Genomic DNA, 13,675 nt, shown 5'->3' with positions numbered 1-13,675 from the left:
CGAGATACTCCAGGGTGCAATAAGGTTAAACTATGACCAGGATGCACAGTATAAAGCTTTCTACCGTATTTGGAAATCGAATGTTCAACACAGGAAATGAACAAAGGCTTTACAGTTAAGTCTAAAACACAAGACTTGAAATATAAGCTGATACATAGGTGTAGGTATAGTGTGGTATGGCCATTGTGCTGGACTGTTGTGCGTAATATTAGGACCAAAGCCATAAAATGTACATATATGTAATTATTATCCATGCATGCTTGTCTTCTAATGGTAAGTATGGTAAGTATGTCTTCTAATTGGACAGGTTTTCTGAGCTTCTTGACCAAGTCCTTTTATCGTCTAAGACAACACTGACAGTCATTTAGTTGTCACTAGTGCAAATAACTCACCGTATTTGTGCTGTCAGAAAATCCCATTTTTACTGAGCATCAAGGAGAGATGTTTTGCACTCTTGTGTGACTGAAAAAGAGAGACGCAGAGGATGAGTAAGGTTTAATAGAATGTGAAGGGTTAGGGCTTTTAACGGTGTGTGGTTTCCTGCAACAACTCAGTCTCACGTCATCAATTAATCCTCTCCTACCACTGTAGCTCAGGCCACATCTTTCTCCTCTGGAGCTGCTTTACCTGTTCAGCTTGTGCCTTCAATCTTTTTGAGCTTTTCATTGACACATTTATGTTTGTAGTCTTTCAAATGTCATTTTTACATTTTCTACTCATCGTTACAGTACAGGATATGCTGAGAGTGCAGCTTAGTTTAGAAAATGAACATAATCAATTCACTTTTCTATGAATTTAATATATAACTGTTCTCAATTAAAATGTGTGTATTACTAATGTTTTCAAATTCTTCTAACCATAATCAAATTCTCAAACACAACACAGTTAAAACAATTTTCTAGTTATACTTCCTAACACTCCACTATCTTAGGTTTTCTCTATGGTTTCAGATTTCCAAAGGGGAATTATCTTTCCACAATCTTCACCAGTCATCTTTCCATAAGAACCATGTTACAACATACTGATGCCGACTCTCATACAAAGCGATAACATCTGAAGCAGTCTTTATGCTTAGGTCATATGGAATAACACTTATGACTTTCCCTGCTTTCTCTACCTGCCTCCCCATCTCTCTACCCTCTGTATTTTTATGAGATGACTGCACTAGAAAGAAGGAGGGCTTCTCCCTCTGCCTAAATGCCCCTTCCTTTGAGAACATGTGGCCCCACTGCAGCAGTCTGGTGAGTTGGCCTTGATTTGGAAAATGACTCCTTTACTTTTGTCTGACTGCCTGCTGCTTCCACCGCTGCAGCTTTGATTCTCTATTTTTATTTCAGGTTTTTTTGTTGTTGTTTTTTTTTAACTCAAATCCACTTGCTTGAATTTTTGGTCAGTGGCACCTGTTGAGGACAGAATCTATAGACCACTTCTCAATTCCCAAAATATAAATGAAAAATGACAATGACTTTTATCTACATCATCACCACTCTGGCAACAGCAGCTCTGGCAAAAGGTAAAAAATTGCTATAGGTAAAAGCACAGGGACAATATTGCAAAAAAAAAAAAAAAAAAAAAATCAGGTCTACAAAGAATGGCAGTGAACTGATCTTATATTTATACAAAATAAAAATATGACTTTTGTAGTACAAAACAAAATTACAAAAATAAAAAAATAGTAGTGTATAGTACCCTTTCATTCCCCTAGAGAAATAAAACACTGTTCTATGACATTTATTTGTACTGTACACTAAGGATTTAATTATTGTTTGATTTGAGGTTCTATTGAATGCAATTTTTCTGCTGGAGTTGGACAATATTTTGGAGCAGTAGGACAGCTGTTGCTTTTTCACCTGCCAAATATAATAAATACAGAGAAAGTCTTTCAATCATTCCTTCATTTGCTTCTTAAACATGATCACTTATGTAAAATGTGATGTCTTTGTAATACTTGTACAGCATTAGGTAATTCTGAAGTATTTTGTTTGTTTTTAAACAAGGTCAGAATACAAAATCATGTTAGTATAAAATATATACAGCTAGCATCTGTGTCACTATTTTATAAACCAAACATCACACTAGATAATATCATAATATTAACTATTCACCTTCATAAGTATGACTGTAGCTTGAAATGTAAAGTTTAAAATCTTGCCCACTCGCTGGTGGATGCTGATGACAGCATGTTGACAATTCGGTGGACAACACTGATGTTGGGCAGATCTTTTAGACATAACGGAAAACCTGTCATTGTTATTGACAGACAAGCATAGACAGCAAGCATCCAAAAACTGGTACACCCACTGCACTTGAGACTGTAAGTCCAAAGCCTACAGCCATGCACAGAGGTTATATCACACAGTACTCGCTGTTGCACTAAAAATCAGCACAGATGTGATGGAAACGTAGCCACTCAACTAGCGGCCTGGTGCAGACGATATCACAAAGCTGAAGATATGACAGCATGACCTTGAGTGATATTGTTTAAATACCCTGTAACTAGCAGTCAGTAACATTTTACCAAAAAATAAATGTCATGGATGATATCTGGAGGATGAACACTGTCAGAAACTGAAACAAGCTGCAAGCAATGTAACAATTCTGACCACAAGGGGATGCAAAAAGTCCTAACGTGTAACGAGACAAAGCTCAAGCTGTTACAAATTTAAGTTAGTTTCAGTGTGGCTGCTAACTTTAGATACAAGATGAAGCATCTTTTCCACAACAAGTCTTTGAAAATGTCACATCATGGTATCATTACATTCATATATAGAAGAACACACCTACTCATTTTCCCTCAGCCTACAAGCTGGCAGCATAACTCGAATTTTGTAGCTTTATATATACACTCAAATGCAAGTTAATCCTTTAATGTTTATACCTACTATAAATACATCATGAGAATACGCGAGTATCAATCAGGCCATATGGCATTACTATTGGTGACTGGATCTCTTGCCAACTTTGAAAACGGTGCATCAAGTCATAGATGAAATAACTAAAATATAATTTAGTCTGCTGATTTGATCTTTTCAGTTTGCCACAACATGGCCACTTCTGTACATCCGTGAGCTTCTATCCTTTCTTATTATTTTGACAGTGGTCTGTCGAAGCAGCTAAGGCAGAGATGAACAGGAAAAAAGAAAAAAAAATTAAGCTGTAGTTACAAATAAAAAAAAAAACTCACACACGAGGTTAAATAGTTTCCACCAACTTTTAGCATTGCAGGCTATGGCAATGTATAGTACATTGTTAAAAATAGATATGAGCATATGGGTACAAGATTTAAAGAAGTTCAGAAAACCAGACACTTAGTGGCACCTTCTAATGTGCTGCCTGATCCTTATGAGATGGACACAGCAAACCTTTGGTACAAGAAGGCACGCCCAGTATGCCCAGGATGGAGACTTAACTGTTAAAGAAGACTAAGTTTTTGGGATATAACTTGGGGGTATAACCTGTCTCTTGCTGCAGGAAACCACGAACCGCATCCTCACTGACTTCTGCCGAGAGGCCGTTTTTGGGATGTAACTGCATTAGGGAATAATCTTTGTAGTAGAAAAGGGAAGCAAGAGCAATTGTGTGCATGAAACCCTCAGCCCAGCAGAAGCTGAGAAACTTCAAATTCAGTGAAGTGTCTCTGTACTTTGTGCTGCCCCTTTTCTTGCAAGAAAATAAAGCTTAAAAGACAATTTGGCATTTATTCTTTTTATTACTAACCTCTAGAATAATAATTATTTTGCCACAACAGTTAATTAAATAATGAAAGTGTTGGACTTTAACTGACTTTACAATCAGATGCCTTCACCCTAATTTTCTTTATCAATGATGTGCTGTCAAAGTATAGTGACTGTTCTTGGAGAGATGGCAAAGGTATTACAGGCTTCATAGAGGAAACCATCAAGCTAAATATGGTGATAATGTGGTGCTACATAACCTGCAGGAACCCAGTGTCACTGAGCTGCCAAACTGTAGCATAACACCACAACTACAGCACATGTGCACTACATTTGAATTCAAAAATACAAGTAAAACCTAATGCCAAAGCATATGGCAAATCACTCAAAGCTATCATCTCTTCTGTACTATAAAAAGATAATTGGATGAATGTATAGTCACATTTCTCTGGTGGGCAGTCAATGATGACTTGTTTCATGAAATATCAATGCTGCACATTGGTTAAAAACACTAAACGACTTTACTGACTGATGTCCACGTTCATCCTCTCCCTACACTCTGCTTCCTTATGCATTAAGTCTACAACCAACAACCACAGCTGGCAGCTTGAATTCACAGTGTCCACGGTCTGGTAAATGACTTTGAGCAAAAAACTGACATCTTGATGCATCTTGAATAGTAGACTTACATATATTGCAGAGATATTTTAAAAAAGGAAACTGCTGCCCAGGTGCCCAGTCACTGCTGACTCCATACATTAAAAGCACAACTACACAGAAAACTTTATGATTTCTGAAAATATTAAGAAAAGCTCATATGCTACAAATTTCATGTAAATCACAACTGTATAATATAAAGTTTAAAAGTGTTAGCTTTGTGCGTTGTGAAATGTATTACAATTCAGAAATGTGAGGGCAAAAAACACTTCCTCAATTTGTTAACACAAAGCAACACAAAAGACCAGAAATACACCACCCTGCAGTCAGTGGAAAATTTCAGACCAGTCAATAACCCACACAGAAAACAGCCTATGGTAAAAGCAGTGAGTGAAATTTTAAATTGAACTTTCTTAATGCTGATATTAAATGTTTAGAAAAAAAGTTTTTCACTAGTAAATAATTGAGAATTTAAGAAAAATATATACATTTTTCTCTAAAACTGTTTTCAAATGAACATGATAATAATTACAAATATATATAATAGATATAATAATAAATGTACTGAACAACTTCTCATTTGTTGTTTTTTGTCATGTATCTGGAAGAAATCTGATAAAACAAGGCTCTAACAATCTGCTCTCTTTGACAGAAAATGATTTTCTTCTACATGGTCATTGCAACTCTGGCAACATCTCTGGCAAAAGGTACAATCACTTACAAACTGTGTAGTTAACAGCAAATGTGTGCAGCTCAATATTGCCACTGTAACTAACGAAAACTAACCTAGTAACTAAAAAAAATGTTTTGATTAGTATTTTATTTATATTTCTATCAGGGGCTTCGGACTGCAATATATCTGATACTATTGCAGATCAGCAGTGCTTTGGAGCACTTGGCGAGCCACTGATTTTCCACCTACCCCCTCAAAGAAATAAGACAAGTCTGAAAAAGAATAGAAATATGATTTTCATGGTAACTGTTAACACAGAGGTGCTTATCAATAAATACAGGAACGACTTTGCATTCTTTCCAAATGGAACAGTTAGGCTTTACAACACAACAAAGAGAGACTCTGGAGATTACAAGCTGGAAACATACAGCTCTACTGATGGAATACTATTGCACATAATCAACATCTCTCTAGAAATACAAGGTAAGGCCAAAAACATTAAGCGTTATATTTTTTTGTTATTTTTTAAGTATTGTCCTAAACTATAACATATATTTGTGAATTTTATTACAAATATGTTTTACTACAGATTATTTTATATTATTTTATACAGACATTTCAGCACTTAATTTTAGTTGATGTTGAAAATATGCCCTGTTTGGCATTCACTCAGTGCTGATCAGCTCATGTTCAGTAATAATGAAGATATAAATATTATGTATGTAACATGTATGTATGTAACATTTTAAACTAGTACTACAACTACTATGGTACATTTTAAATGGAGCAGTAACTGCATTACCTAAAGTTTTCATAGCATTTTTAAAATATTTTCAAAAGTAACTATAAATAGAATTGCACTATTATATCAATACTCCAAATATTGCACAACATTGTGGATTTTATTACAAAACTTTTATGCACTGGTTATATACATATTTTGTGTAACATCTGGAAATACACTAGTTTTCATATCATACCTATAATACTTTTAGGTATTATAAGTAAATACGATAGGTGCAAATGATTTGTCTACTTTTTTTCATAGTACACAGTTCTGAAACATACACTGAGAATTTATAGGTGTTCGCAAAATTCAGTTTGTTTGTTGTAAAGTTTGTTCATAAAAAAAATGTACTGAAACTTAAGCGCAGATACACACTAAGCTGACATGGGGAAAAAAAGAATAATAAAAAAAATTAATAAAACCAGCAGCGACAAAGGCCGACTGTCGCACCATCTAATGTCACCTTCATCTGAGCCAACAAGTGGCACTCAAACCACAAAGTACAGCCAAAGGTCAACCAGCATGTACATTCTGCACATGCATGAATAACTCTCCATACTAGCTGATGTAGGTCTGTATATGTCACTCAAAAAAGAAACACAAGCCAATTTCTGCTTCTAATTGAAAATATGTGCTGTGAGACACTGCAGGAGACAGCACAAAGATTAGCGAGTATTCAAGAGTGGTCTGATATTGGCCAATGACCGACCATCAGCTGGGTCTCAAACAAATGTAGGCCTCAAAATGTATTTCTAGAATGGAAGTACATAGTGAAATAGATACATAGAGATGGCAGTTTACAGAACACACAGTTGATGGTACTGCATGTATATGTGACTAGGTATTTGTCTTTCAGCTCCAGTGTCAGAACCAGTTGTGTCTCAGGAGTGTTTGTCAACAGAACAGAAGAAAGTGAGCTGCTCCTCCAAAGGAGATAAAGTACATCTCACTTTGACTCTGGACAATAACCTATTGATACAGAGTACACCTGGGAATACAACTGAACATCATCATCACAGTGTTACCATCAGGTTATATGGACAGCTCACAGGAAACTTAACGTGTCATGTTCAAAACAATGTCAGCAGTAAAAGAACATTTATCATCCTTACAAGCTGTACAGGTAAAGTATTAAATTTTTTATTTTTATTTTTTTAAATAAACTTCCGTAAATAACATCTATAACCTTTACACACACACACACACACACACACACACACACACACACACACACACACACACACTAATTTGGGTTCACATGTGTGTTCTCTAGGTTCCATTTCTCTCCCCTCACCTGTGATTGCAGCTGTGATACCAAGTGTTTCCATTCTGCTTCTCCTCTTGGCTCTGTATTTTGGTATCAAACATTTAAATATGAAAAGAAGACCCCAGACTGTAAATGAAGGTAAGAGGAAGACATTTTCCCATTTTTCCAATTCTCTTGTCTTTAGCTTACCCTCTGTCTCACTGAGGACCATATTGATATTGATGCAATTTTTTGCCAAATTAGTTAGTAAAACTTCGCATTAGTTAAGGGTTTGAAGTTGTTTCTTTTATGATTATGTTAGTTATGTTACAATTCTGTAGTAGGGCAGAAGAAAGTACTGACTGATTTGACAAGTCTTTACCATACAATATTAATAGTGTGTTGGAATATGCCTGATGCCTATTTTTACTTCTTTCAGGTAACACTGAAGATGAAATTATCTACTCTGATGTTATAATAACCTACAGAAGTAAAACCAGACCCAACACCCATCAAAATGCAACTTAACTTTCGCCCTAAACATTACGCATTACCTAACCTTATCCTAAACCCTTAACTTACCAACAAAAACATCTGAAATTCTGACAAAAGCATCAAGCTAATATCGGTGTTGTAGTGTTTTTAGTCTTCATTGTGTTGATTATACAAATCTTAAGCCCTATAAAAAAAAGCACCAAAACCTCATGTGCACAGAGGTCAAACAAATATCAAATATTTTACATTAATAACTAAATGCAGAAAATTTTACAGAAAAACACAAAAAAAAAAAAACAAAACAAAACAAAACAAAAAAAAAACTGCTACAGTAGCAACAATGGCATGCTTAACATAAATTTCCTTGGTCAACGGGTGTCATTGTCCTGTAGTACGTGCAAACAGTGGTGTGCAAAAGACTGCATTATATTTTTCTGTTCTTGTTTTTACATATACAGGGTAAATGCAGGAATCCAAAGGTTAATTTCAATACCTTTTTAAGACTTTTTAAAGACCCTCACAATATATTTTAAGACCTCATCGCCACTTCAAGCTATAATCAGCAACACACCATTTAACTTAATCAGATGTAGTTTGCAACTAAATCTATAGAGCAACAGCACATACAACAACTGAGATGAGCTGGGAAGAAACAAAGCTTGAAAAAAATAACTTAAACCAAGGATAAAGTTTATTAAAATATATATAATGCCACAAGAATCTTTTCACAGCAGAAATTTGAACAATGATCAATTCTGATCAAAACTCAATACATGCACCTCAGTTCATTTGCTTTGCATTCCACCAACTTTTCAGTTTGCACCAACTCATTGAGTTTTTCTTTTTGTCTTCTTCTCAAGGTGTTAGATTTGGTGATCGTTTTGTAGTGTCTGGCACACGTCTCTTAAAACGTTTCTCTTCTTTTTCAGCTGTTCTAGCTCATCTTCCGCTGCTTTCCTCTTAAGGTTCTCCATTGCAGTCTCTTTCTTTTTCCGTTGCTCTTCCAAGTAAATCCTGTACTTTGATCTCGCAGAAGCTACAGAATCCAGGAGCTCCTTGGTCAAAGGTACCTTTAGAATGCCTCCACAAACACTGACCTTGTCACAAATCAACCTTAGAGCCTCCATTGACTCTTCGAGGATGTTGCAGGTTTCAACTTGCTTGTTGACTGAGAATCCTCTCTCTACTGTGGCTTGTCCATGGGAGAGAAGTAAAAGGGTCTGACAGAACCCTTGACACCTCAGGGTAAGACTTGCTGAGTGCTGAGTGGAGGAACACATCCACCCGCTGCTGCAGTGGCTGAAAGGAGAGGAAGCGCTCATCTCTAGCCTCAACAGTGAGAAAGCTCTCAAACTGCTGGACAATGACATCACCTACAATTGGAGCAATTAAATAAGTAATTAATAATGTGTTAATTTCATTACTATTATTTTGTTCATTAATATTCATTACAATTATTTAATTTGAAACGATTTGAAAGCGTAGTTTCTTTGGCACTAACAGAACCTCCGCGCACAACTTTGGTGTGCCACTCAGTGCCGCCCTGATGTCGGCAGATGACAGAGCAGAGGCCACTGTCGTGATGTTGGTTGTTTTGGCTAGCTCCGCTGTAGTGATAGGTATCGCGGGCGAAGCACAGAAACCTGCAATAGACAACTGCTGCTGCTCCCTTCGTCCAACAGCAGCCTTGTGTCTACCGCTGTTCATGTGTGACTTGATAGCGCTGACGCCCATCGAGGCGACGCTAATCTTTTTCTTACAGTAGGTACAGTAACCCTCCCGGTTGTTCTGAGGAACAGGCTTCAACCATTGTTTAAATTCTTCCGTTTCCAACCAGGAGTCTGCAAACTTACATTTCCCCATCTCGCATGTCTTCTTTTTCTTCTTCTTATACTGAGCGTGTTTCGCGGGTAGGAGGACGTCACGTAACGTGCATTTGTAGCAAAATAGTACGTAAGGTCACGTGTACACAGCCCAAGTCGAGCAGTCAGTCCGAGTGCCGTGAATATTGTTTTATATTGTGGAGAGAAAAATTACCACATTAACTTATATTTTGCATTCTCTGTGGACAACATTTTGATACCAATAAAATTTAATACCTCATAAAATTGCGATTAAGAACTTTTAATACTTTTTAAGGCCCTTAATTTTCCCAAAATTGATTTATCAACTTTTAATACTTTTTAAGACCACGCGGATACCCAGATATAACACAAAGAGTCCTGGCATCTGTTCATTAGGAAAAATGTTAATCTATGAACATAATGATTTGATTCTGAACTATATATACTTTGAGTTGAACTATAATTTAAAATTACAGAATATGTTTAAGTATTGCATCAAGAGAGAATGGATACACTTACATTGGTTTGTAGTTAAGAAAAGTCATAGCTGACGTGGAGTATCTGGACTCTGGTAGTAATTGTAAAAACAATCAGAGCAGAGGGCACAAAATTTTAGCTTGAATAATGTAATGATCATCACTGACCACAGGATGGAGCCAAAGCTTATCACAGGTAACCAGATATAGACTTCCCACCTTCCTACCTACATGTTAGAGTAACTTACACAGGTAAAACGACACCTAACATCATTCAAAATGCAACTTAACCTTCGCCCTAAACATTATGCAAATAAACCTTAGCCTAAACCCTTACCTTACCAACAAAAACATCTGAAATTCTGACAGAAGCATAAAGCTAATATCGGTGTTGTAGTTTTTTTTAGTCATCACTGTATTGATTATACAAACCTTAAGCCATAAAAAAAGTTTCACTAAACACCAAAAACTTCATGTATTAGCACAGAGGTCAAACAAATATCAAATATTTGACATTAATAACTAAATGCAGAAAATTTTACTGAAAAAAAAAAACCTTTCCTACAGTAGCAAAAATGGCATACTTAACATAAATTTGAGTTGGTCAATAGGTGACTGTCACTTTCCTGTAGTATGTGCAGAAACAGTGGTGTGCAAAAGACTGCATTATATTTTTCTGTTCTTGTTTTTACATATAAAACATTAAATAAAACAATACAACCAAGAAAAAGCTGTTTATAAGTATCTGTACTGTACAGTGTGTTGTAGTTCTCATTTCTATTTAGACCAGATATAAAGAGACCTCAAATACACTCTTAAGTCACCAAATAACAATAGATACACAAGTAAGCCAGTTCTTAGCCAAGAGAAACTGCCATACAACTGCAGCAGTCTGGTGAGTTGGCCTTGATTTGGAAAATGACTCCTTTACTTTGTCTGACTGCCTGCTGCTTCCACAGCTGCAGCTTTTATTCTCCATTTAGGCTCAGGATTTTACTGTACAGGCCTGGCAGACAGCAGACAGTTTTTTTCCAGCTTTTTTATTTCAGGTTTTTTTGTTGTTTTTTTTTTTAACTCAAATCCACTTGTTTGAATTTTTGGTCACTGGCACTGGTCGAGGACAGAATCTATAGACCACCTCTCAATTCCCAAAAATATAAATGAAAAAAGACAATGACTTATCTACATCATCACCACTCTGGCAACAGCAGCTCTGGCAAAAGGTAAAAAATTGCTACAGTTAAAAGCACAGAGACAATACTGCAGTAAAAAAATTAAAAAAAAAAAAAAAAAAAATCAGGTCTACAAAGAATGGCAGTGAAATGATCTTATACTGTGAATATATATTCACAGTAAAAATATGACTTTTGTAGTACAAAACAAAATTACTAAATAAAAAAATAGTGTATAGTACCCCTTTCATTCCCCTACAGAAATAAAACACTGTTCTATGACATTTATTTGTACTGTACTGGAGTTGGACAATATTTTGGAGCAGTAGGACAGCTGTTGCTTTTCACCTGCCAAATACAGTAAATGCAGAGATTGAACTGACAAAGGATGAAAAATATCTGATTAAAAAAAAAAGAAGACATATGTCTGCGTAGGTAAATATAACAGAGGTCAGAATACAAAATCATGTTAGTATAAAATACATACAGCTAGCATCTGTGTCTATTTTATAAACAAAACTTTCCCCAACATCACACTAGATAATATCATAATATTAACTATTCACCTTCATAAGTATGACTGTAGCTTGAAATGTAAAGTTTAAAATCTTGCCCACTCGCTGGTGGATGCTGATGACAGCATGTTGACAATTCGGTGGACAACACTGATGTTGGGCAGATCTTTTAGACATGACGGAAAACCTGCCATTGTTATTGATAGACAAGCATAGACAGCAAGCATCCAAAAACTGGTACGCCCACTGCACTTGAGACTGTAAGTCCAAAGACTACAGCCATGCACAGAGGTTATATCACACAGTACTCGCTGTTGTACTAAAAATCAGCACAGATGTGATGGAAACGTAGCCACTCAACTAGCGGCCTGGTGCAGACGATATCACAAAGCTGAAGATATGACAGCATGACCTTGAGTGATATTGTTTAAATACCCTGTAACTAGCAGTCAGTAACATTTTACCAAAAAATAAATGTCATGGATGATATCTGGAGGATGAACACTGTCAGAAACTGAAACAAGCTGCAAGCAATGTAACGATCAATTCTGACCACAAGGGGATGCAAAAAGTCCTAACGTGTAACGAGACAAAGCTCAAGCTGTTACAAATTTAATTTAGTTTCAGTGTGGCTGCTAACTTTAGATACAAGATGAAGCATCTTTTCCACAACAAGTCTTTGAAAATGTCACATCATGGTATCATTACATTCATATATAGAAGAACACACCCACTCATTTTCCCTCAGCCTACAAGCTGGCAGCATAACTCGACTTTTGTAGCTTTATATATAAACTCAAATGCAAGTTTATCCTTTAATGTTTATACCTACTATAAATACATCATGAGAATACGCGAGTATCAATCAGGCCATATGGCATTACTATTGGTGACTGGATCTCTTTATCTCTTTGAAAACGGTGCATCAAGTCATAGATGAAATAACTAAAATATAATTTAGTCTGCTGATTTGATCTTTTCAGTTTGCCACAACATGGCCACTTCTGTACATCCGTGAGCTTCTATCCTTTCTTCTTATTTTGACAGTGGTCTGTCGAAGCAGCTAAGGCAGAGATAAACAGGAAAAAAGAAAAAAAGAAAATAAAATAACAGGTGTGAAGCTGTGGTTTCAAACCAAAAAAAAAAAAAAAAAAAAAAACAACCCCCGAGGTTAAATAGGTTCCACTAACTTTTAGCATTGCAGGCTATGGCAATGTACAGTAAATTGTTAAAAATAGATATGAGCATATGGGTACAAGATTTAAAGAAGTTCAGAAAACCAGACACTTAGTGGCACCTTCTAATGTGCTGCCTGATCCTTATGAGATGGACACAGCAAACCTTTTGTGCAAGAAGGCACGCCCAGTATGCCCAGGATGGAGACTTAACTGTTAAATAAGACAGTTGGGATGTTTTTGGGATGTGACTGCATTAGGGAATAATCTTTGTAGTAGAAAAGGGAAGCAAGAGCAATTGTGTGCATGAAACCCTCAGACCAGCAGAATCTGAGCAGCTGGAGATTCAGTGAAGTGTCTCTGTACTTTGTGCTGCTTCTTTTCTTGCAAGAAAATAAAGCTTAAAAGACAATTTGGACTTTTACTCTTTTTATTACTAGCCTCTAGAATAATAATTATTTTGCCACAACAGTTAATCAAATAATGAAAGATAACAACAATTGAAGATAACTGACTTTACAATCCAATGCTGTATACAAACATTCTTTCTTGCCTTCACCCTAATGTCTTTACCAGTGATCTGCTGTCAAAGTATAGTGGCTGTTCTTTGAGAGATGGCAAAGGTATTACAGGCTTCATAGAGGAAACCATCAAGCTAAATATGGTGATAACATGGTGCTACGTAACCTGCAGGAACCCAGTGTCACTGAGCTGTCAAACTGTAGCATAACACCACAACTACAGTACATGTGCACTACATTTGAATTCAAAAATACAAGTAAAGCCTAATGCCAAAGTATATGGCAAATCACTCAAAGCTATCATCTCTTCTGTGCTATAAAAAGATAATTGGATGAATGTATAGTCACATTTCTCTGGTGGACAGTCAATGATGACTTGTTTCATGAAATATCAATGCTGCACATTGGTTAAAAACACTAAACGACTTTACTGACTGATG

General features: G+C 36.1%; 1 long non-coding RNA gene across 1 annotated transcript; it reads left to right on the top strand.

The window, feature by feature from the left end:
• The first annotated feature begins 4,667 nt into the window (after positions 1-4,667).
• LOC113143639 (uncharacterized) lies at positions 4,668-5,307 on the top strand. The gene is made up of 3 exons (XR_003297061.1): positions 4,668-4,717; positions 4,984-5,038; positions 5,170-5,307. It is a non-coding gene; the product is annotated as an uncharacterized LOC113143639 (long non-coding RNA).
• The last annotated feature ends 8,368 nt before the right edge of the window (positions 5,308-13,675 follow it).

Source organism: Mastacembelus armatus, chromosome 14, assembly GCF_900324485.2.
Source record: "Mastacembelus armatus chromosome 14, fMasArm1.2, whole genome shotgun sequence".
Lineage (NCBI taxonomy): Eukaryota > Metazoa > Chordata > Actinopteri > Synbranchiformes > Mastacembelidae > Mastacembelus > Mastacembelus armatus.
The sequence above is the reverse complement of the archived record's forward strand: the minus strand, read 5'-3'. Positions and strand labels throughout refer to the sequence as shown.